This window comes from Manis javanica, chromosome 11 (genome assembly GCF_040802235.1).
Source record: "Manis javanica isolate MJ-LG chromosome 11, MJ_LKY, whole genome shotgun sequence".
Lineage (NCBI taxonomy): Eukaryota > Metazoa > Chordata > Mammalia > Pholidota > Manidae > Manis > Manis javanica.
The window spans coordinates 10567603-10592780 of NC_133166.1; the positions used below are offsets into that span (position 1 = coordinate 10567603).

Consider the following 25178-nt stretch of genomic DNA (forward strand, 5'->3'; position numbering starts at 1 on the left):
TACACCAAGACATAGACAATTAAAAAGTCTTGTCAGCACATAGGGTCAGTGGAGGAGGCTTAATGGAAGAGCTCTTCCTCTCAGCCTAGCAGCTTGGTGGCTGGGGAATGTCTTCTCGAATATGTAAATGTGCAGTACTACCTGCTAAGTATTTGCCCCTCTTCTGACACAGGTGGTGACATCCTGTGGTCATTCCCCTTCCCTAGGTGGTGGTTTTGTGCACACCCTGCCCCAGTTGGTGGGTTGTCTGACGGTAACAGAGAAACAGGAAGATGGGTGGTTTCAAATGGGCAAAGAGATGACGTGTTTTATAGTAAACAACTCATCTGTTTCTCTCAGTTCCTTGACCAAACACTGATCAAATTGTCATGTGAAAGGATAAGGAGGCCAAGACACAGCTTTTGGAAAAGCTGAATGCTTCCCTGGTGTGGAACACATCCTGATGTTGGATAAGATGATGGTAGGAGACAATGCTACGGCGGGATCATCGCTGTAGCAGACGGAAGGAGGAAGGCACCGCGGCACTATACCTCTAAGTGCCATGACACTGTCCTTTGTGAAGCTGCTGTTCTGCACTAGAATCTCTCATTTAGTTTGACCAAGTTTGGGAAGTAATCCAGATCTGAATAAGCAGTCACTGTGTAGAAGCTAATGTAGTTCACTTATTATATACAATTCCTTGATTCATGGGAAATACGGAGTTTTGAGGAGAAGAAAATGAAATAATGGGTGATATAATGGTTATTATTCTTAAGAAGTACCACTACAGTCTTTCCTCTAAAAGCATTATCCTCATAAGGAAATTGTAATGCCTAAAGGCTTTACTGACACTAATTTGGTTATAGCCATGTTCATCATGATGATTATCACAACAGTGGGTACCATTTGTGAGGTTCTTACAGCATGGGGTCCCCAAGCTTCAGTTCAAACTGTATGACCCTTGAAGAGCCACTCATATCCAGTCTCTAGGCTGTAAGTTCCATAAAGGTAGAGGTGTTTTCTGTCACCTTCAGGACTGTGTCCTACACACAGCCCCGCACAGCGCCTAGTACATGATGGGTGTTCCGTCAGTACATGTTGAAGTATTTAACTCAACATATGTTATCTATTTTACTACTCACATGCCTAAAAGTTCATTATTACCTCTACTTTATGAATTATAAAGTTGACCTGCTCATTTCAAAGCTATCTACAGAGTTATGCATGCAGTAGGGTATTGCAGTGGTGGGAGAAATTTGCTTTATGGTCACATGATCTCTGAGCTTAATATGGGAGAATTAAGGAGAATAATATTGTTCACGTGAAGATTCTTTTCATGGTTCCACAGAATGGGAGGGAGTATTTCTGCTGGCCATTTGACCAGAGAAGGAGCTCAAAACTTTGATTAAGGGGAATAGTGGAATCAAGCAGAGATGTTTGGTAGTGTCTGGGAAGGAGAATGTTTGGGGGACATAATAACCATACTCTCATAGGAAGGGGCTGATTCATAGGAAAAGAGGCTATCTTGAGCTGCATAGGCTTAGAGGGCAGAACACAGTGCAAATTTTAGGGAAACTGATTTTGGTTTGACACAAGGAAGAACATTCCCACTTCTTCTGCAGTTTAGAAATAGAATAGGTTGCCATGGAGGCAGTAAATTCCATGTTATTGGAGATGTCCAAAGTGGGACCACATAATCACTTGGTAGGGATATTGTAAAAGTGGTTTAAACATTGGCTAGACAGGAGAAAGTCTAAATAAATATATCCTTTATGTCTCCTGAAACCTATGATTCTATCATTCTGAATCTCAAATTTATAAAGATGGTATCCAGAAACAATTATGTTTAAAAGGAAACTAATAGGTCAGATTCCATTAACCTACCATGTCCTCTAAGGCAGGATATCTGTGTGACACAACATTGTGTTCCCAGCCCCCAGCACTGTACCAGCCACATAGTACACTTTTATTAACATGCATTAAATGATTCGGTTGGAATCCTTGGCACACCGGGCAACCTATCATGCTCTGAGCAATTTCCCAAGAAGTTACGGAGTGTGATGGAAATGAAAACTGAAGCACATCAACTCTCCTGTTTTGTGGTTGAGAATATGCAGGAGTGACAGAGATAGAAATAAATAGGCAGAAAACCGTAATTCAACATGGAGAGATAACACTGGAAAAACCCCAGAGGGAGACAATGATTGTATCTAGCACTGTGTGTGGCACCTTTCAGACTCTTAGTGCAATACAGTAAATGAATGAAAAAATGGAGCAGGCACGTGTCCAGGAGTATGCTGGACTCGGGATCAGGAAGCCTGGATTCTCCTCTGCATCTGCCTGTCACTGATTGCCTGTGTGACCCTTACATGTTCCTTACCCTCTCTAGCTGTCATGTGGGGCTATCAGCATTCATGCAACTGCCCTATTTAGGGGATATCGATTATAGAAGCAGGAGAGCATGGTTGTCTGAACTAGTTGGTAGCAGTAGAAACAGAGAAGTGGATGGCTTCAAATGCCATTTTAAAGGAGTAGAGTAAATAAGACTGCGTGTATAACTGGATGTGGGCTTTGTCGGAGGATACATGGTCAAGGATGACTCCTAGAATTCTGACTTAGGCAGGTGGCTGGGTGTCAGTAATGTTTGCTGAGATAGGAACATGTAGGAGGGACTGGGTTAGAGAGGAAGCGCCTTGTGCTCCTGGAAGCCCACAGTCTCAGGAAGATCCTGGTCCTCTGGCTTTTCCCTATCTCCTTGAGTGACAGCAGGCCTATTGTACAGGAGGGTGGGAGACTGGGTGGCTTCAAACGTGACAGAGGCCCCAGTTCTGCTTGCCAGTGTTGGAATGCTTTAGGGGCTGGTGTAACTTAGGCTAAAAACCCTACATCCATCTTTTCCCTTATTGCTAAGGCAGCTCCAAAAGGCAAATCTGGAGAGCTGGGACCCACAAACCTAAAATTATAAAGAAAAAAAGAGAACCAGGGGAAGCTTCAAGATTAGAAGCTGGTTTCCTGCCAGAGCTTTACTTGGTTTAATGCACTCGCCCACACACTCCCGGTTTCCAAAGACCAACTGCAGGCTTGACTCCGGCAGCCTATGGCAGCGCCTCCAGGCCTTGGAGCTGGATAAATAAAACCAGAAGGATATAAAAAAAAAAATTGAGCTCCCTGAGGACTGGGGGTGGCTGGAAGCATCCAGCTGAGTGGCAGACTGAAGGAATGGCGGATGGGGTTCACTATGAAATGGAATAGAGCTCCTGTGGGCACTGAGCTACCACTGATCTCAGCCTCATTTAAGTACTGCAGGCCTGGTTATAGTGAGTGGACCCCAGAAAAAGCCATGCTGGAGTGCAAAGAATAACCAATACCCATGGCATCCTCTGAATATTGCTATGCAGAGAGGACCCGTTTTTTTTATACAGCAGACAGAAACAAGAAAAAGACAAGGGCGGGGAGAGCAAATGTGAAAATATGAGAAGTTATGCCTGTCATTTTTAGAAAGAATAAGTTTTATTGTTTTTGTTCCTAATTATAAAAGTAAAAAGTAACTCATTACAAAGGTAATGTAATTTAACAAATACAGAGAAATAAAATAAACGAAGACTCAACTGTAACCCCTCTAACCACCCTTGCCCTTTGATGAATATTTACTGAATGCTGACTAGTCTAGGCACAGTTTAAGACCCACTGCAGCCCTGAAATTTAGGTAGTATTACTATTACTTCCTTTTAATCAACAAAGGAACTGAGCTTCAGAGAGGTTGAGATTTTCCTGAAGACACACAGCTGGCAAATGGTGGAGCCTGGGTTAGAACCTAGTTCTGTATCCTAATTTTCTCACAATACTTTGTCTTGATCCATGGATAATACCAGAGATGATGCCACTTGGTCAAATAATCCCATTTTTCAGATGGGAAAGAGCTCACAGTGGAAGATCCTGCGGAGAGATTTCAGAAGTGCATGTTGTCTTTCAAGTCTTGTCACACTTCCTGCAATTTTGTAAACTCATCCATTGCAAAAGAGGCATTTTGATTCTTCGCCCTTTCTGACAACCAGAACAGAAAGCAACTTTCCTTGCATTACATAGCCTGAGGCTTCCTTCTGCTCCTGCCCAAGGCGGAATGTGGTTAGCACTTACTGCTTAGCCTCTCCCTCCTGAAATTCCGTCTTTGACGTAGAACAGTTTGTTTAGACCACTTGACACCATGGGCATTCTGTAGCCCTAAATACCAAGCCAGTCACTCCTTACAAATGAACAAATAATGTGCATAGAAGCCCGACCCCATTTTAAGTGTCACCGTCTCTGACCTCATCTCTGACTGCAGTCCCATCTTTGTATCCCCCAGCTGACCCTCCCTTCCTCCTAACATTAGGATGTGAGTTTCTTCTGCACCGAGTACTTGATGATTTTATAAAAGTTGAAAATGTAATGCTTTAGTCTTTATAGAAATAAATTATGTGTGAATGTAAAACTATCACTAGCCTCAAAGTGACCTCAACAAAACATCATATCCCCAGTACCCACTGCTGGTGACCCGGCTCTGTCCCCATCCAGTCTCTTGCTGACAGTTGTAGACACTTCCTGTGCATCTTCCACTATTAGCTCTGGTCCTGACGCCTCCTGATGACTCTCCAGTGGTTCTTAATACAGGGTGGTCATTGAGGGGGGTTCCAAAGTACCTCAACTCAACTCCAATCCCACCTTTACCACTCCCTCTGTGACCTTGGGCAAGCTATTTAACTCCACTGTGCTTCAAATTCCTTGTTTCTTAATGGGGAAAATAAAAAATATTTTATAAGATGTTTTTGTTGTGAGATCAAATATTTGTAATGCCTATGCTTATAAAGGTCTTTGAACATGGCCTGGCATACTACAGCACACAAAGTCAGCTATTAAGACAAATGGGATTATTTGTTCATCTTGTCACCTCAGGGGCAGTAGTCAAGATATATTTCTTAAAAATAATTTTCAATTGTAGTGGTTTTCCTGTTACGTTTATTGGCATTGCTGTGTAATTTTTTAAAATTGTACTTGAACACTAGTTTGCCTACAATTATATCTTGAATAGATTTTTGTGAGCTTGCCTAGAAACCCTAATAACCACTTATAATACTGTGTGTGTATAGATGTATGTATATAGACATCTATCTATCTACATGTACATATATACATAAACAAACATTATTTTTGCAGTGGATTTTTGGACACAGTCTTTATGTAGTATATCCAGTTTATTTTATACATTTATTTTTCTCCTATTCATTTTTCATTTCTAAAGGTTGGCATTGTCAAGACTCAACACGGTCTTGAATGGCAAGCCAAGGATTTCATGTTTTAGTCCCTGTATGATGAGGAGCTGCCCACTGCTTTAGAGGAGGAGAGTGTCATGTTCAAACTGTGGTTTAGGAGCACTGCAAAGGCTGCTCTGATTAGGAGACCTTGAAGTCAGGGAGATCAGTTAAAAGGCTGTTTAGAATGACAGCGTAGCACAGAAAAGGCAAACAGTGAATCTGTGGCATCTTACTACACTGATGGACAGTGACTGCATTGGGGTATGCGGGGAACTTGATAATATGGGTAAATGTAGTAACCACATTGTTTTTTCATATGAAACCTTCATAAGAGTGTATATCAATAATACCTTAATAAAAAATAAAAAATTTAAAAAAAGGCTGTTAGAATGATCCAGATTGAGAACCTCAATTAATGCACCATAGAAGGGGAGACCTATATGCGAAAGTCATTTGGGGGTAGAATTAAGAGGATTTGAGACTGGAGTGGTGAGAGAAATGGGGGAAATAATTTTAAAAGTTCTTATTTTGGGTGAATGGAAGGATGGTGAAACCATTAAGAAAGATAGCCTTCTCTACTGTTTTCTAAATACAAAAAGGATTCAAAAGTTTCAAAGTGACATAGAGATAGGCTATGAGAAGTCAGAATATAATGCAAACCTCTCCCTTAACAACAAAAAATGTCCTATGTGCACCCAGAAATCTTTGACATCTGACCCTAAAACTGAACAAAAATGGAATGGCAAACAAAAAAAGCAAGAAAAAGGAAGAACATAGAGAGTGGATAAATAATGATTTTCACTGATGATCCACTTGACAGTGATAATCAAGCATATTAAGTGTTACATTCCAGGGATGTTGGGCAGATGCTAAATTTGTGAAACAACACACTCTTTCATCCCTGCTAATGTGGAAGCTTTCCTCTTCCAATAAAGCAGCCAGAAACTTGTTTGAAAAGACCCAAACAAGGCCACAAGCACCCCAACTACATCCTTTCCAAGCTAATGCTCGTCACTTTCATCCAAGACTCCCAAAGCCTGTGTGTTCAGTGGGCAAAGGACAAGACAGAGGGGCTGCCCTGGTCTGAGACCACATGGGCAGCCAACTGTGCAGAATGGATGGGCTGAGGCCTCCAGCCCAGAAATGGCGTGCTCTCCACAAAACCACACTCCCTTCCTCCACCCTCCCAAACATGCCAGCTGGAGCAGGGAGGGTTTTTGAAAAGGAGAATGAAGCTTTCCTATGTTGTGTCTGTGGGTTCTGTTACCACATTTCTGAGATCAGAACTCCAGATGCCATTTTATCTTGAATGACAAAGACAGTCATACTAATGGCAACTAAGGGACAGGATATTTTAAAGACACTAAAAAAAATCTAGAGTGTGGGTTGCCAGCCTAAAAACACATTGTTTAAAAGACATTTCTTTCCACTAGGTGCCAGGCCCTGTTCTAGCTACTGGCTATTAGAGTGGTGAACAACACACGATGTGTCATACAATGGGAATGGGTATCCTGCTGGGCAATGCATTGGGATTTCCATTAAGTTAAAGATATGATCCAAAAAGAACATGATTGGGTAGGTAATTATATTGCAGATCTTTAACTTCTACTTGAATCCCGAAAGTTCAAAAGGGCCAGTTCTAATTCTGCCTGACTTATCAGTGATCTAGTCTCTAACCCCCAGTGGGAAATCATCTCCCCCTTTTCTGGGCTCCTCTGCACTTCCTTTGATCGCTGAAGCCTTGGATCATTCTATCCCATGTTGTAATTGTTTATGTATATGTCTGATCGGCCTTTGTAGACTTCTTCCATGCAGACTTCTCTTGCTTATCTCTCCAGATCCCTCTCCCGACACTGCCCTCATTCTCCTTCTTTGTCCTCCCCCATTCACCATGCATTCCTTGGTCCCTCTGTGCAGAGCTCTTTGCTAATCCCTGTATGTGCCAGGCTCTTTCCCGCTCCTGCCTTCACACACACAGTTCCTTCTGATGGAACTCGCTTTCCCTTCTTTGCTTTGGAGAACTATGACTCCTTTTGGAAGAATCCGCTCAGACATTATTTCTTTAGTTCAGCCCTCCTTGGATGCCTGGGTATTGAGTAGTCGTGCCCTCTGGCCCTTGGAGGACTCAAAGCATCTATCTGTTAGCTCATTTACCATCCTGTTTTTTGTTGTTTCTTTTTACTGTTTGTTTTTGGGTCTATACCTGGGTTAGAAACCCTTTTATCTATCTAGATTTCTAGGGGCTTGCACCTTTGCCTGGAAGAGGCCTTCAGTGAAAGTGTGTTGAATAACTTAACTTGCCTTCTGAATTACCAGGGACACAGCCACATGACTCTCAGGCCCTCCTGCCCCAAAAAAACAAACAAAAAACCCCCCAAAAACCTCATTTGTTCTTGCAAGAAATTTCCCCCAGATCTCCCTCCTTGGCTTGAAGGCATTGCTTGAGTCTTCTGTTAGAACACGAATGTTTTGTAGTGAGCAGAGCACTGGATGAAGAGCCTAGAAAACCCATGTTCCAGTTCTAACTCACCCTGTGACCTTGTCCAATCATCTTTCTAGGTCTAGGTTTCTTCCTTTATAAGGTGGAAGTTGAACTCAATCAAGAATGGTATATAGGTTTGTTTGTTTTTTTCTTCCAATGATCATTTCAAATGGTACAGTGGCCTCCCAGAGAAATTGGTTAAGGATTGTGAAGCTCAGGTCAGGAAAGACACTCAGCTGGAAAGAATATAATGACTGTTTCTGACCATTTAGCACAGCAGTGGAAAGTGGGACATGCCTGCCTGTGGTTTGCTGATGTTGAACTGGATAGGTCTTTGAGTTCCTTTTAGCTCAAACACTCCACATTGTATGATCCATGTAAGATTATATGTAAAGTCAGTTCAATTTTGCTCAGGAAACATACATCAAGTGTCTACTGCATGCTATGTACTGAGCAATGCAAGATAAAATGAAGAATAAATAATACATGGTCCTTGCCTTTAAGGGACTCTGGGTGATCAGAAGAGATAGGTGATAAGTATTGTCTCCACTTAGCAAATAGGAACTGAGTCTCTGCCAATGTGTGGAGGAACTGGGTCTCAGATTAAGAGCTGTACACTTTCCCACTATACCGCCATACCCTTCATTTAGGGGAAGACCAAGAGAAAGGAGATGCTGAACTGAAAGCTCAAGTGTTTCCCTTGCCTGACGCATCATAGCAGAGGCCCGGGGTAAAGAGGGGACGGTGTGCGAAACATGGGGGAAGAAGTACAAAAGGGAAGAGAGGAGTCTAGAAACAAAGTTCACCTATTGCAGGAGGGTTAGTTTTGGCTTTAACACAGGAAGCCTTCATTGGGCCACACCTACAGGCAAGCACATTTCCTCATGTCACAAGTGCCTCTATTCTAAGAGTCTGCCCTCTTAACAATGATGGGGTCAGGGCCAGGCAAACCCTTTTGGGAAGATAATGGTTCAGATCGAATCCCATTGATCACATATCAGGTCTTGACCTTGCACCATGAAGGTGTCTACCAAACACCACCTAAGGGCATGTCCCATCTGCTTGTGAGATTAACAGAACTTTTATATCCATTTGGTTTGAAAATGCCCCGCGTGCCAAGTAGTTTTTCAAAGTAGTAAGATTTTCTAAATAAGGACAGATGGCTCTTTTCTGGGCTTTGTGGGTATGTCTTGATGGAGGTTGGGGGTGTCCATAAATCCAGAGTGTGGTCTCTGGATGCCACATGTTCAGATTCTTAATAGTAAGCAGGCCCAGAGACAACGGTTCATGTTACTAGACTCACATAAGACAGGCAGACATGAAGAAAGGAAGTAACTGATTTATAATGAATTTTCACACTACATGCAATGCACATAACCCCCACTAACATCATATGCTCCAGTAAAATTAGCTAGTAACAGCATTCCCTTCCTGATACTAACAGATCTGTGAAACCAACCAATAGAAGGTCACTGTGGGAGAACCCAAAGTTCGAGAAAAGAAGATTCAATGAACTGAACGTAGTATTTAGTTTTGGTAACAGTAACCTTAATATAAAATATAGAACACTGGAGTTAGAAGGAACAAAGGTCACCTTAGTTAACTCCCTCATTTCACAAGTGGGAAAACTGAGGCCCAGAAAGGGGAACGGGCTTACCCAAGCCCACATCATTCATTCATTTTCCCTTTCATCCTACAAACATTTATAGAGTGCCCACCAGGAGTAAAGCTTCATTCCAAGCAAAGTGGAACCTTTTGAAGCTCAAAAAGTCTGTCTTGGGAGATGGATATGAATAGAACCAATTCTTATACAGTATGATTAGTGATCTAAGACAGAAGTTGGAAAGATTTTCAATTAAGGGCTGGATAGTAAATATTTTAAGCTCTGCAGGCCAGATAGTCTCTATTGCAACTACTAAACTCCACTGTTGTAGCCTAAAAGCAGCTATAAACAAGATGTAAATGATAAAAGTGCTTGTGTTTCAGTAAAATTGTATTTAATGCCACTAAGATGTAAAGGTAATATTATATGCACAAGGCATGAAATATTATTCTTCTTTTGATGTTTTCCAAGAATGGAAAAACTATTCTGAACTCATGAGCCTACACAAACAGGCAGCAGGCTGGAGTTAGCCTAGGGGCAGTGGTTTGCTGACCCTTGTCTTAGATGAACAGAAGTTTCAAATGATTTTTCACCATGCATGAATGTATGATCTAGTTGTTGATGAGTTTCTTTTACCAAGAATAAAAGGGGAAAAAAACAAGTATGTGCTTATCAGTCACTCTGAAAAGGCAGGGCCATAGAGGTGGGTGCTAGCCAGTTAAAGATGGGATAAGAAGAGGCCTGAAATCTCCCAGTTCATCCCACCCCACCTCTATTTCCAATAAAGCTTCAAATGCCTCTGTAATCTACAGTCAGCTTTATATTCTTTTCACATGACAGACACTCTTGATTTTGTGCAGTTTAAATGTAGATTTCTCTGCAGAAGAGCTGGCTCTGGTCCAAAGTTTCCACAAAGTCATATCGGTGGGAGTCAAATGTCTGTATGAGACTCAGTCCCTCTAGGGTTCAGGTAATTTTTTGACAGCAGTAGGGTGCCCTGCATGTGCCCGTGGGGGAGACTGACCACCTTCTCCTGATAGATGTGAGCACACAGGCAGTGTTTTATTAACTTTGCCTGCTCAGCCCTTCAGAGTGGAACATAGCACTACAAATCACTAGGCTTTGTCATGGCACTTTCCCTAATGAAAAGGGGTGTGCTCTTTCACCTAATAGGCCCCAGGTCTCAGTTTCCTCACCTGTGAAATAGACACAGTAATACCACTTACATCACAGGTTTTCATGAGATCCCACGAGTGATAGCATTCTGAGCACTGTGAGTGATCTTACAACCTCCCACCACTTGCTTCCATTCCTCCCAAGCCTACAGTCAAGTGTAGGAATGGTATCTTTCTGGGCCTCATTTTCCTTATCTCAAAAGCCAGTCCATTCAGTGCTTCTAAGTTCCCTTCATTTTCTACCACTCTGGCCCTGTGCCTTGTTAGGAAAGGAGTTTTTCATTATATAACAAGCAGCGTTGCATTATGATTGAAGGTGAAGGGAAGGAACAAAGAGGCCAGGTGTGGAAAAACAACAACAGGAAGAGACTAGAAGGGAACTCAGGCCCTAAACAGGAAGTAACACCAAGTGCCCTCCTCATTTGGTGTCCAGATAAAACATCTACTTCCTTAAAAAGCAAAAAGGGTATGTTCTTTGGCATTGTGCAGAAAAGCTGAGTTTGAGGATCTCATCAAATTTTCTTTTCTCTCCTTATCAACTTAGAAATGTTGACAGTCCATCCAGCAACTTTTGATAAGGGGCTCATTGCCCAGATAATTCAATGTGGACTACACATTGCTATGTCATGCTTTTTTTTTTTTTTTTTTACCTTTGCTGGGAGTGATGACTTCCACAAAGCTAACTAAGTCATGTCCCATAACACAGGGTCCTGTATAGATTTTTTCCTTCCTTCTCTCATTTTTCACTTTTATGAAGGACTATGTGGGTCCGTTGACGAATAGGTGAAATGCTATCTTCCCATCTGAGGAAAGGGATCTTATTTTTAAGGAGCCACTGCGGGATGGGAATGGGCACAGGGCTGGGCTGGCAAGTGAGGAGCAGATGAGGCAAGTGAGGAGATTAGAGAAACCTGTTTTCCTTCCTGAAGGAGGGACAATGGGAATCCCAACCTACGACCTGTCCTACTGTTTTCTACAAAGGAGAATGGATCTCCAGAGGGCTGTCTGCTGTACTAGATGTCTCTGGTGACCGAGAGATGGGTCTAGGCCACTGACAACTGGCAAATTAGAAGTGCTGTGAATTCTCTTGTGACCTATATTTTATCAGCTCACAAAGATAAACTAATGTACAAAAGAATGGATAGTAGATCACTGTTTCCCAACAACAGCGGCCTAAGAAACACTTTTCAGGACATCTGGATATTCACTATACATTATCAAAAACAAGGAATGTCCCAACTAATTATCTTGTGTTAGCCATAATTTTCTCTGAAATGAATGGTCCTTTGCATATACTCTGTGCATTTATTTGAACTATTCCCTCTACTTTAAAGACCCTTCTCTATCAAACATTCTTCCTTCTACTGAGCACTGCTGGTCCAAACCCTGCGATAGAGCAAGACCCATTTCAAGTACTGACTTCTTTATGGAGACTTCTCTCATTTATTTAGCTCTTGTTACAGGTACTTTTTAAATGAGTTTACCTTTTGCCTCCTCAATGAGAGTTTATGTCCCTTAAGGGTTCAACCTAGTATGTGTATTTCCTCATGTTCAAAATGATGTCTGGTTCAGGTCCTTCAACAAAGTAGGTCCTTCAACAAAAAAAATCTGTTGATCACTTGCTCAACCAGAGCACAATATCCAAGATCCTCATCTACAAAAGGAATGTTTTCACTGTTTAGAAGTCTAAACCACAAAGAAATTGTTAACAAAGATGTCAGTTCAAAACAAACAGCAAACTTCTAGATTTCCTGAGTTCAACACATACCAACTAAGTTTTGCACCTTCTGCATATTTATCCAAGCAGTTGAATAATTTGAATTCAAGTTCTGAAAAATATGCCTGAGGCTTGGCAAGGTCTTCAATTATCAAGAAAGATTCAATTATAGTCAGAGCATGTAGTTTCCAAAGGAGGAGCATGGACTAATATTTTGAAAAGTCTTTCAACAACAGGGATTAAATTAAAATGTTTCCCTGAATAAATTTTTTTTATACAACAAATGAAGCCATCATATTGGGTTCATGAGCTTTTTGCTGTAATTCCTTACCTCTCCAAATAATCAAGAGGGAGGGGGATGTGAAATGTGAGGTGGAATGTGCCATGGATTGAATGTCTGCGTTTTCCCCAAATTCATGTGTTGAAACCTAACCCCTGATGTATTGGTATGAGGAGGTGGGGCCTTTGGGAGGTGACTAGGTAATGGGGGCAGAGGCCTCATGAATGGAATTAGTGCCCTTAGAAGAATAGGCCAAGAGTTAGCTAGCCATTCCTTTGCTATCAGCAAACCAGGGAGCAGGTTCTCACCAGATACCAGATCCACCAGTGCCTTAATCGTGGACTTCCAGCCTCCAGAACTGTGAAAAATAAATTTCTGTTCTTTAATCCACCCAATCTATGGTGCTGTGTTATAGCAGCCTGCACGGATGAAGACAGAGTGTCTGTACCTACCACAGCAATGATGCTTTATAGACACAGGTTCAATCTGATCAGCAACCCTATGAGGCAGGTATTATATACACCTGTCTTAACAGATGACAGTAAGAGGCTCTCTCTAAGAGGCTCAGAATCAGTTAAGTAACTGCTCCAAGGTCGTAGAGCTGACACTAGACCTAGACCAAAACATAGGCCTCATTGGTTTCAAAGTTTATACTCTTTTCACTGCTGCTATCTTGCAGTGTTTTCACAGTCATCCAAACATGAGAAAAAGGTATTAAGATTTAAAAAATTTCTCTATGGAAATGTAGTGTTGTGTATAATGAAACAAAACAAAACACTAGACCAGGTAATAGAAGATGAGGTTCACCTCTGCTATGAACCACCTAGCTGTATGACCTCAGCCAAGTCACTCCATCTCAAGATCATACAATCTGACTGTAAATGCTGAAAAATGTATCTTGAAGATCACTTATCCCTTACCTACCCAATCTCCTTCCCTTGTAAAGGAGGATTTGAGGCCCAGATGAAGAACATAATTCAGGCTTACAAAACCCACCTAGGGCTCATTCCATGGGTCCTGTCTCTCCTCCCCTTGGTCTACTTGTTTATAAAGTAAACCTCGCAGACTTACTGCATTGTCTTACTTTGGGGCTGTTATAACAGAATACAGTTCTAGAGGGTCCAAAATCAAGGCCCCAGGAGATTCTGTGTTTCTGGTGAGAGAACTCTCCCTGGTTTGCAGAGGGCTATTTTCTGCTTGTGTCCTCACACAGTCAAGAAACAGAGAAGTCATCTCTCTTGTGTTTCTTCAAGGGTATCATCCCATTCATGAGGGCTCTACCCTCATAACCTACCCACCTCCCTAGGGTCCCACCTCCTAATATCATCACACTGTGGGTTAGGAGTTCAACGGATTAATTTTATGAGGTCACAAACATTCAGTCCATAACATGTGTGGTCCACTTAGATTTTGGTGTGCAAATGTAGAGGATGTATTATGATTTCTTGGTGTATAACTGTAAAAAGTGAGAGGTCTCAGAGATACCCTGAGAGAAGACCATGCAATCTGTAAGCCTATGTGTATGTGTGTGTGTATGAGAGAGAGAGAGACAGAGACAGAGACAGTGAGAGAGAGAAAGGGAGAGAGATTATGTCCTAGGGAGAAACCTGTCCTTAGGGCTGCCTCAGATTCCAATAATATACCTGAGTGAGTTTCTGTTCCTTACAACAAAAGCAAAAATGAAAACAAAAAAACTAACTAGAGAAAGGGGAAAATATCTTTATCTAAATTAACTCTTTCCACAGCATCAAATGATACTCTGGTATGGGGTGTATAGGTAGAAACACCCAAATGTTAGTATCCTAAAAAAGGATACATAATTCACCAAAAAAAAGAACATTTACTCCTGGGGCCTCTCCTCAGGCTTTCAATCTTACTCTTCTACCAAATAACTAATATTAATGTAAAAAGACTAAAAACTGCTGGCATGTGAGGTTTGGCTCAGTGAGGTGATGGTGGAACAGCCCTCTCTTCCTTCCTACTGCATTTGGCACACATGTGCTTCCTGCAGGGATATTTTTTGGCCTGGATCATCAGAGTAACTGATCGGCTTTTATTGAAAAGACCTCTCTGCTTAGACGGAGAAGACTTGCCTGTATCACCTCAGAAATTGGCATATTATGTCACAGTAGAGAACTGCTAGAAGGGTATGAACAGTATTTCCCAAAATTTTTCCTTGGAACACTAGCACTGCAAGATGGTAAGTGACAAAAGATTCCAAAGTCAAATTTAAGGAAATGCTGCCTTCTGCATCACCTCTTGTAGAGTCATTCATGCTCAAGCACATGTCAAAAGTCTTCTCTGCTGGCTCCTCTCTACCAGATTTCTGAATTTGAAGCGCCTCAGGGCTTGGCTTTGGGCCTTAACTCCTCTCAGCACTCAGGTAACCTCATCCACTTTCCTGATTTTAAATGTCAAGTGTATGCCACTGATTTCCCAATTTATATATCAAACCTTTCTCCTAAGCTCCAGACGCATGGACATACAAGATCTGTCTACTTGATAGCATCTCTCACACGTGTAATAGGTACCTTGACTTAACATAGGTAAAACAATCTCTTGCTTTCCTTTGCGCCTTTCATCCTTTGCTTCCCTAGGCTTTCCCAAAGCAGTCAATAATACCACAATGTCACTGTCTTCTTTTTGCTTCCTATTCCCCACATTAATCCATAAGGAAAGCCCTGTTGTCTCTACTTTTCAAAAACCTGCTAAAACCATCCACATCTCTCTATTTGCACTGACAACCTCATTATCATCTCTCAGATGAATTACTGCAGAGCCTCCTAACTGGTTTGCACTTGTAATATTGGCCTCTACATTCCATTCTCTACACAACAGCCAAGGACATTGTTGTTTTTTTTTTCAAAATGCATATTTGATTGTGTTAAGTCTTAAAACCCTTCCAACTGCTTTCCATTGCACCAACAATCAAATCTTGCTTCTCACTGTGGTCTCGCCACATGCATTTTCTTCCTTGTTTTCTCGGCTCCAGGCAGCAATGTTCTTTTCTTTTCCTCCAAGCTTTTTCCTGCCAGATCTGTGGACTCTGTCCCCTCTGCCTGCTGGGCTCCCCAGTTCTAGTTCTTCCCTGTAACATCACCTCTTAAGGTCTTCACAATCATTTGAAATCTCATTTGTTTGCTGATTCACTTCATTTGGTGAACCCCACCTAAAAAGTGAATTCTATAATGGCATGGCAGAGATCTTTTCTGGCCTGGTCCCTCTTCCCTGGGTTTTCTCAGTACGTAGAGCAGTGCCTGGTATTATAGTAGGTTCTCAATCAATATTTGCTGACTGCATGAAATGATTTGATAACTTATGTGATGGAGAAAACTGCAAAACTTTCTTTAACCCAACAGTCCTCAAATTTACTTGACCATGGCACCCTAGCTGCCATTGTAAGGAATATTCCATATCCCAAGATCATTTCCTAGGATACTTTGATTTATGCTGGTTTAACATCAGTATTGAGAAGAACTAATGTTTGAGACCCAGTGGGTCTTCCACATAAAAACTTGAAGGCTCTTGTAAGCTGTCAATTAGGCAGGTCTTTGGGGGAGACAAGCATGTTTTTATTAGCAGTATGAGAGTTTAAAAAAACAAGTCATTGGGTATTTCTTCTTTGAAATATGGGTTCAAAACCAAGATAGCAGCTCAAGATTATAGGCCTCAAGGACAGATGAGGTGTTGGAGGTGGGAGAGAAGGAGTCCAGACAGGATATAGTAAAATTAAGGGATGTGGTTGACTAAGGGCAAATGAGATCGAGCACAGTAAAACTTTCCTACTTCTAATGGAATTTTTAGAAACAGAAACCTGCATTTGGAAACTTGGCTCATCTTATACTGTGTATGTTTTTGGTAATTATTTCTTTTCTGTTTCCTCTCATGTTTAGTAAAGCTGTTTTTGAAAATACCAGCCTGTCTCAGTTATGCCAAGGCAAACATTTTTGTGAGTATTGAGATTTTTAGAGAGGAACCACACAACCTTGGATGAGGCCTAAACAGGTGATATAGTTACATCAAGAATTTGGAAAACCTAAAGGATAGTCAGCCACAGAGTCAGGGTCAGTTGTTCGGCCCCTTCCAACCTGAAAACACCCTTTCAAGAGTCTGATTTGGTTCAACTCTCATCTATTTAAGCTTTGGAGGTCTTTGTGCTGAGTTGTAATTAGACAACATTAATTCTTTACAAAGTCATGCATCTTCAGCATTAAGCTATAAAAAGCAGTTGATAAAAGAATTGTCTAGTCACATGAAAAGACTTAGATGAAATTAGATGAGGAGAACTTGAGAAAGTCCTCAATGATTTGAAATCTATGCAAAGAAAATGTGAGAAGTTTTGTGCACTTGGCAGAGTGCTCTGAGTTGGGATGTCAGAATTTCTCATTCCATGATTACACTAAGACTGAAAGCTGGATTTTGTCACTGGGAGCAAACACTTGCTTTCTTCTTGGAGAAACCAATGGGGGAGAATTAGTCATAAAGATAAGAAAAACTCAGGAGAATAACCCAAATGTAAAAGCTTAAGATTAGAGGAGTTGGGTATTGCATTTAAGTAAGATAAAAGTGCAAGTAGGCTACAATTCTGAAGACATCCTTATCTTGTTTGTGACTTTTCTTTATTAGGTAAGGTTTGATCTTACGGAGTGTTTTAGTCAGGCTTTTTCAGAGACAGAACCAATAATACGTGTGTGTGTGTGTGTGTATGTGTGTGTGTGTATACATTCTGCAGGGATGTCACAGTTTGAGTCTTATGGCTAGAAGCTGCTGTAGAGCCAGGAAGAACTGATCCCAGTTCTAGGCTGTCAGGTAGAAAAAGCTGATGTTCTGGTTTGAGGGCAATTGGGCAGAAGAATTCTCTTACTTAGGGGAGGATTAGCCTTGAGTGCTAGTCAGGCTTTCCACTGATTGGGTGAGGCCCGCCCACACTATGGAGGGCAATCTGCATTCTCAGTCTACTGACTCAGAAGTTAATCTCACCCCAAAACATCCTTAGAGACACTAAGAATAATGTTTGACTGAATTTTGGGGCACCCTGTGGTCCAGTCAAGTTGACCCATAAACCCCACCATCACAGGGAGTGAGAGAGGTGCATAATCACATCTCCATCCAGGATGACGAGCTGGGCCCAGTTTGGACATAAGTAGGTAGAGAATCAGATCCTGTACCAGGCAGAGCCAATGGATTCCAAAATGATGACACTTGAGATTTAGTTAAAGTTTTTCTTTTCTATGCCATATTTCCCATGTGTTATCTTCAAGACAATGTTATAGGTTGAATTGTGTTCCCTAAAGAAGATATGTTGAAGTCCTAACATGTTGTACCTCAGAATGTCACCTTATTTGGAGATAGGGTCTTTACAGAGGCAATCAAGTTAAGATGAGATCATTAGATGGGGCCCTAATCCAATATGATTGGTATCTTTATAAGAGGGGCAATGTGAACAGAGAGACATGCCTCAAGGGAAGACAATGCTAAAGACTCAGGAAGAATACAGCCACCTACAAGTCAAGGAGAAAGGCCTGGACCAGATCGTTTCCTAAGCTCTCAGGAAGAACAGCATTACTAACCTTCATGTCAGATTTCTAGTTTCCAGAACTTTGACACAATGCATGTTAGTTGTTGAAGCTACTCAGTTTGTGGTACTCTGTTATGGTAGCCCTAGGAAATTACTATACTTAGTAAAGTCTACTACACGTAATAGTCTGTGTTAACTATACTGGGAAGAATGAAGGAAGGAGTTGATGTACATCTAGAGATGAAGCTCCAGGGGTAGGGGGAGCAGCAGCTTGGGGGACAGGTCATGAGATATGGCAGAGGCAACTGGGGAAGAAGCCAGGAGTGGTAGGGAGTGAAGGGCCGAGTCTCAAATGAGCTATTGAAGATGATAGTACTTTGTACACAGAAAAATACTATAAATAAGGATGTATTTGTACTGTTAACAATCTCATCACCAAAAAAGCTTACTGACTACTTACTGGAAAAAGCACTGAGACAACTACTTCATAGTTATCATTCCTGTGTTTGATCATCTGAGAAGCATTAGTAGAGTTTATATTAACTTTTAAGATGTTAAAAATTAAAAGGCTTGTATTAACGTTGACGATGTTGAAAAGTAAAGGGTATATATTAACTTTGACACTGTTAAAAATTAAAGAGATAATCTCTGACTACATTTGTATCAACAACTGAGGTACAAATATCTTGGTAGGGGATGTATGGGAGCCACAGGGACTACAGCATCATATCTTGCAAATGCATCTCTTTGTCTGCTTGCTATCACATGACAGCACATTGCTTCCTGAGCTACCACTTCCACTGGAATGTTGCTCTATGTATAGATAAGGAGCAGCATAAGGCCATAAGAGTGGAAAAAGGAAGGCTGAATGGGAGGGAGGAAGAAAGGAAGGAAGGAAGGCCAAAGGAGGGAAGGAAGGAAGAAAGGGAGGGAGGGAGGGAGGGAGGGAGGGAGGGAGGGAGAGAAATAAAGCCTTTTCTCACTAGAGCCAAATTCCAATCCATTTGAAATAATCAGACTTAGTTTCAGACAATACTAGGTATTTCTAAAGTATATCTTTGGGATATATGACAAACATTACGTTAAATTAATATGGTATAAGCATGTTATTTAACAATTATCTGCAAAAATTAATCTTTCTTTAGTGTCCTCATTTCATGGATTACTTCTAAAATCTTTGAAGCAGCATCTAATTTCAGAAAATGGAATAAAGATTCCTTGGAGGTCTAAGAACCAGGTGGAAGGAAAAAAAATCCAATAATAGTATCTTGACATCTTTAATATAGAGTAATACTAATATAACAACAGCTAGCCATTTATTCTAAAGATTTCCAATTTAAAGGCTTGCTATGATTACTTTTCCTTGCCTGCCTCCTTATTAATTATAATTGTGTGCATGGCTCGAATTATTTTAAATACCAAATGATTGCCCACATATCTAAGTTTGGAATCTGTCTCTTTTAATAGACAGAAATTACTCTCCCCTAGAAGAGTAATACAGTAACAATGTCCAGACAGTCAAAATGGATGTTATTGTCCTTCTTCCTTATTGATGAATAACTACTGATGTTTCTAGACCCAGGTAGAGCCAGGAAAGTAAGTGATAAATGTATAACTGGCAATAGCTTTCCTGGGGCAGGGGGGCAGGGGGTACATTGGGTGTCCTTCCACTTTAAGAATCTGTTAGTATATGTGCAAGAAAAGTAGTTGCTGTGGTTTCCAAGGAAATTTGTGACAGATTTTTTTCCTGGCCTGAGATGGTCCAAATATATAGGACATACTATCTCTATGTCTCTAAATATTCTGCAGAAGAATCTGATAGCCCCTGTACTTGGTCAAGTCATTTTTGTAAAGTAGGTCCTCAGTGACATGAATAGCTGGGGCAATGACTTTGGAATTGTCTGAACTAGTTCTGATGTAAGAATGCCTCGTCCAGGAAAATCTTAGGACTTTTGGGGGTGTTTGTTTCTGGTTCCATTTCAAAACATGACAGTCGTAGGTAGACTTAATAAAAGTGGACATGATTATGCAGCCCTGTTCCACATCATTAGTGGGAGTAAATACCTCTACCAGAATTCTGCCAACACTGTTTCTAGCCAGACATCCATTAGTAAACATTGAAGTCTTAAAATATTGGTCGGCTTCTGTGGCTGGCTTGTCTGCATAATGGAAACTAGGTCCAGATTTTTTAAAGTATTGACATGGGTAAGCATAGAAATGCTGTTTTGAAAGAGTTGTAGTTAGAAATTTGGGGCAGCAGAATAAAATTTTGGTAAAGGTCTGTTTAATTTCTTATTTTTTTAATTTAAAGTATTCTTAATTGATAACATAAAAATATTTCTTGTTTTGTGATAATGCCAATTAAGGAGGTAACTCCCTACTTCTAACTCTGCCTTGCTCAGTATTGTCACTTTGCTTTCTTCATAGAAATCAACATCTTTCCCCTAAGAAGTGACTGATGGTTACCACAGGGAGGGGTTGGCGTAGGTGGGTGGAGAGGTTGAGGGGAATAAAGAGAAACAAAAATCTCAATCATAGTATAAGCTGGTCCCAGAGATGGAAGTGCAGCATGGAGAATATAGCCAGTGGCTCTGTAATATCTATGTTGACAGATAGTAATTGTACTGGTTGGGATGAGGATTTAATAATGTGTGTAACTGTTGAACCACAGTGTTGTATAGTTGAAACCAATATAAAATTGTCTATCAACTATACTTCAATAAAAAAAAGAAAAAAGAAACATCTTTCTGCAACCTGAATAGTTGACTGTTCCAAGTGGGTATTTCTAACAAGTTGAAAAGATTTAGTTGCAAGGTACATTATAAATAATTGCAGTATTTTATACATTCTTAACAATAACAATCCTTTTAGTTAGTATACACACTTCAATTTTAAAAACATGTCACTCTTTTGATCCACCTATGACGTGGAAAGGAAGACAAAACTGCCATTTACAAGTGAGAAAAGAGAGATTAAGAACTTCATTAGGGTCACAAATAAACAAGGCTGCTTTCAAGATGAGCCTGAAGGTTCAGGATAGTATTTTCTTAATATTCTTTACTGAAGGCTGAGAAACTGACAGGCAGGTGTGAGGGTTCCAAACTCTGTAACGTGTACCCAAGTCCTTTGACCACATCTGGCTCTGGGCTCCCCACACCTGCAAGGACCTTATAGTGATAACTTGCCTAGAATGAAAGGTGTTTAACCTTAAAAGATTTACTTTCCATCTATAAGTAGTAAGAAACCACAGTCTTATCATAAAGCCAATGTTCTAAGTTCTTGAGACTATTTCACAAACCAGAAGTTCTTGACATAGTTACAAAAATAAACTGTATTGCCCTCCCAAATGAGGAACAACAAATAAACATGGGTGGTAAGTTGCAGAGATCAGCTTAGAATCAATGATGTACTTGGTAGGCATTTGTAAGCAATAAGATATTGACCTTGCTGAGTCTCCTTCCTTAGAAGAACCCTGTAAATGTCCACATGTTCTTTTTTACAGTCATGACAACAGCCTTACTGAGAAATCTCTAGACAGGAATTACCATCCCATTTTGCCTATGGAACAACACAGGGTTTGGAGATCAGTGAACTGATCTAAGGTCATATAGTGAGTCATCAGGAGAGACTAACCCCAGAGCAAATTTATTCTCTGATGACTTGATTGTCACAAATAAGTGACTTGCTCAAGGTAATCAAAGGAAAATATTTGGAGAATGAGGACATTTACGGCATGCTTATTAAATATGCAAGTGACAAAGACTGAATGGCTAGTCCTAGCTCTGCCCATAACTAGTTATGAGATTTGGACAAGTTACTTAACCAGACTGGGCCTCAATATTCCTCTTGGAGAAATGAAACAGCAGGAGTTTTTAAACGTTCTTCTTTTTTAATAAAAGTCTTAATGTTTTAAACAGTTATTCAAAGTACATAGTAATGTTATAAATTTAATTGATGAAAGCTGAGCTGTATACAATCCCACCTCCTTTTTGGCCCTCCCTACCACTTTCTGGATTCCCTGGACACAGTCTAAAAACCACAGTATTGGGTAATCTGAAAGCTCTTTCCTCTTCTAAAATTCCATGTGTTTTATGGCTGAGAGCAACCAGCTTTCTAATTTGCTACCTGTTCACATCCTCTACAGCATCCTGTGGTATGAAAGAGCTGCAGACTTGGGATCAGAGCTGCTGTCTGTGGATCCCTGCGCACCCAACCAATTATCTGTATCACCTTAAGCAAGTTGCTTCACCTCTCTAAGTTTCTGTTTCTCATCTATAAAATGAAGATAGTAACCTTTCTCAGGTAAGACTGCTTTGTAACTATAAAAGACTGAATAAATGCAGTGTCATTAGAAGTATCTTCTGTGCACAGTACCGTTCCATGGAGAGATGGCTTTATCCTCCGCATGATGTAGAGTACCAACATGGGTTAGCTGCTCTTTGGCAAGCTGTCTAGGAGCAGCGGTGGTGTCTGTTATAGTTGGGCTTCATCTCCTCTGTAAGCCAAAAGCCAAATCAGAAGAGAGGGCCTAAGTTACCAATATGGCAAATAATTAGGCACTATCATCAAGTTTAAAGAGAAGAATTATCCTCATAATCTGACCCTGATGGTAATGACCCTGCTATGTACCCCTCCACACAAGGCCATGATCCAGTGATAATTACTGTCATTTACTGAGTGCTTCATATGAGCTGCACATTGTTTTTACATGAGTTATCTCATTGAATCTTCACATGAACCCTCTGTAATGGTGTTACTCCTATTTTATAATGGGAATAACTGATAAAATGGAGGATTATTCCAACCTTTCTTAGAAAAGCTAAGTAATTTGCTCAGATTCTTACTTTTGGCCAGTGGCAGAGCCTGAACTCTGAATTCGAAACTCTGAACTGCTCACCTCTGCCTCTCCCGGTTGGAGGAAATGATTCTCCTCACTCAGCATGAGGGCCAAAAGCCTCCATTCCTGTTTATCTTCACAGTGCCTTAGTCAGCTCCATCCCTTCATTTTTATTATTATTATTTTTAAATTTCTTCCCCCATTCTGAAGTGCTTCATTCATCTTCATAAAACTCAGAGGTAGAAAGCACCCATTAGTCATTGATGTCCCCCTTAATCCTGCTTGTCCTCTAGAGCATGTGCTCAGCCTGGGAGCTGGGGAACAGAGCCACATCTCTTCCCTGGGGAGTTAGTCCTGTAACTAATTCATCTCTTCCAGGAAGAGTTTCCTCTTGGGCTTGTCCTCCTCTTCAGTTTTGCATTTGCTCAGTTCTTTCTCTGTGGGCGCACGCTTTAGCTCTTCAGATCACATTGCCTGGGTCTGCCAGGCTCTCAGCAGTGAGTGTGCTGAGTGTGCCTTTTCCCCTCACACTATGGCTAGAGGAGCCTTCTGATTAGCACTTGGAAGATGCTTTCCCCCTGCGGACAGGTGTAAGGTGAGCTGCTGGAGGATGCGGGGAAGGCAAGTGAGAAGAGTAAAGAGCACGAGGCTTGGGATCTGCTTAGTCAGCAAACCGCGGATCAGTTCGGCTTGGACATCTCTGCAGTGCCCCTCCACTGGCATTAGAGGCATTGACATCCAGCTGGTTAGGGTTCCATTAGGATGCTGTGCCAGCCCTAAGCTCAGTACCAGGAATGACAGAAACAAATCGAGTGCATCATCACGAGGAAGACAGGGTGGTGCAGTGGAAAACACATCAGCTTTGAGAGCTGGGTAATCTAGTTTGTCATTGCTCCACTCGTCACATGGCTAGGTGGCTTTGGCATTTAACACCCTGAGCTTCAGCTTACTCATTTGTAAAAAGGGGAAAAAAATACCTATCTAATAGTTTCTACAAGACTGGCCTGGCACACAGAGGCACTCAATGAGAGCTCTCATTTTTCAAAGCCCTAATTCTAAATAACTTGCCATAACTACTTCCTCATAACTTTATATCCTATTTCAAGTATCTAGGCAACTGTCCTTACTGCTTATTTGTCAATTTTCACTGTGCTGCAAACCAGCATTCTTGTATGCTGGTTTCCCCTCCAGCATCAGCAATTTCACATAGTTCACCCCTACCTAGAAAGCAGAACTCAGATATTCCCTATCAGACTGATGTTGTTACTTTATAATTTCCGCTTTGATGTAAACCTCACCATTGTCCTGCTGAAATGGATGTAGATAGTAATCTATTTGCCATCTTTGTTACAAGCTCAATATGTTGACAATTTCTCATGGAACCATTCTATGTATGTATTGGCAATAATATCTTAATATTGCAAACAGAAACCCAAAACAAAATATTTCATTAAAACATTCTTTTTGAATGAATGTGACCATTCTTAGCTAGCAGGAAACTACCTTTCTCTTAGGTGACTGAAATCCACTCATTTAACTGCAATGTGCAGTTTTTGGCTTGGACATCACTTAAGTAAAGAAAATTAATTTGAGATAATGATGATGTAATGAAAAAAACAAAACAAAATGATATAATAGTGACTAGAGAGGCTACTTTATTTGTTTACCTATCTACTTATTGTTACCTTAATTTAAAAAATCAAAGTAATAAATGTACATAGTTTTTAAAAAATCAGATTTCCCCCTAATCTAATGAATATGGAAAGAAGAAGTGGGAAGACTTTTCTGAGGAGCTGATAATTGAGAGCAATTGTTGTGACCTGAATTATGAGAAGACAGCTATAAAAAGATCTGGGGAAAAGCATATCAGACAGAGGGAACAGCAGTCTCAAGGTGCTGAGTGCAAAGGAGAGTGATGTACAGGTTCACAGGACAGAAGAAAAAGGCAAGGTGGTTGGGGTGAATTGAACAAATGGTAAGAGGTAGGAGATGAGATTGTAGAGACGGGCAGAAGCCAGGTCATATAAGATCTTACAGGATATACTAAAACTATAGGCTGTGATCTAGTTACAGTGGGATGCCATGAATGGGGTTAGATTAAGTAAGAAAGAGATATGGACGGATTTATGTTTCTAAAAGGTGATTCTATCTTCTGGCTACAACAGGGAGCATAGAGGAGCAACAGTGAAAACGGGAGGGTTTTATTGTAATCTGGATGAATGATGATGGTGGCTTGAAGCAGGAAAATAAAAGTAATGATGGTGAAATTCAGGATTTATTTCAGAAGAATTTATTC

General features: G+C 40.8%; 1 long non-coding RNA gene across 1 annotated transcript in view; it reads left to right on the forward strand.

Annotated features, from left to right (window-relative positions):
• LOC108398150 (uncharacterized) overlaps positions 1–25178 on the forward strand; it is a 61751-nt gene that overhangs the window by 23452 nt on the left and 13121 nt on the right. Inside the window, exon 2 of the long non-coding RNA XR_001853338.3 lies at positions 22190–22347. This is a non-coding gene — a long non-coding RNA (uncharacterized lncRNA). The remainder of the gene's footprint in view (positions 1–22189; positions 22348–25178) is intronic.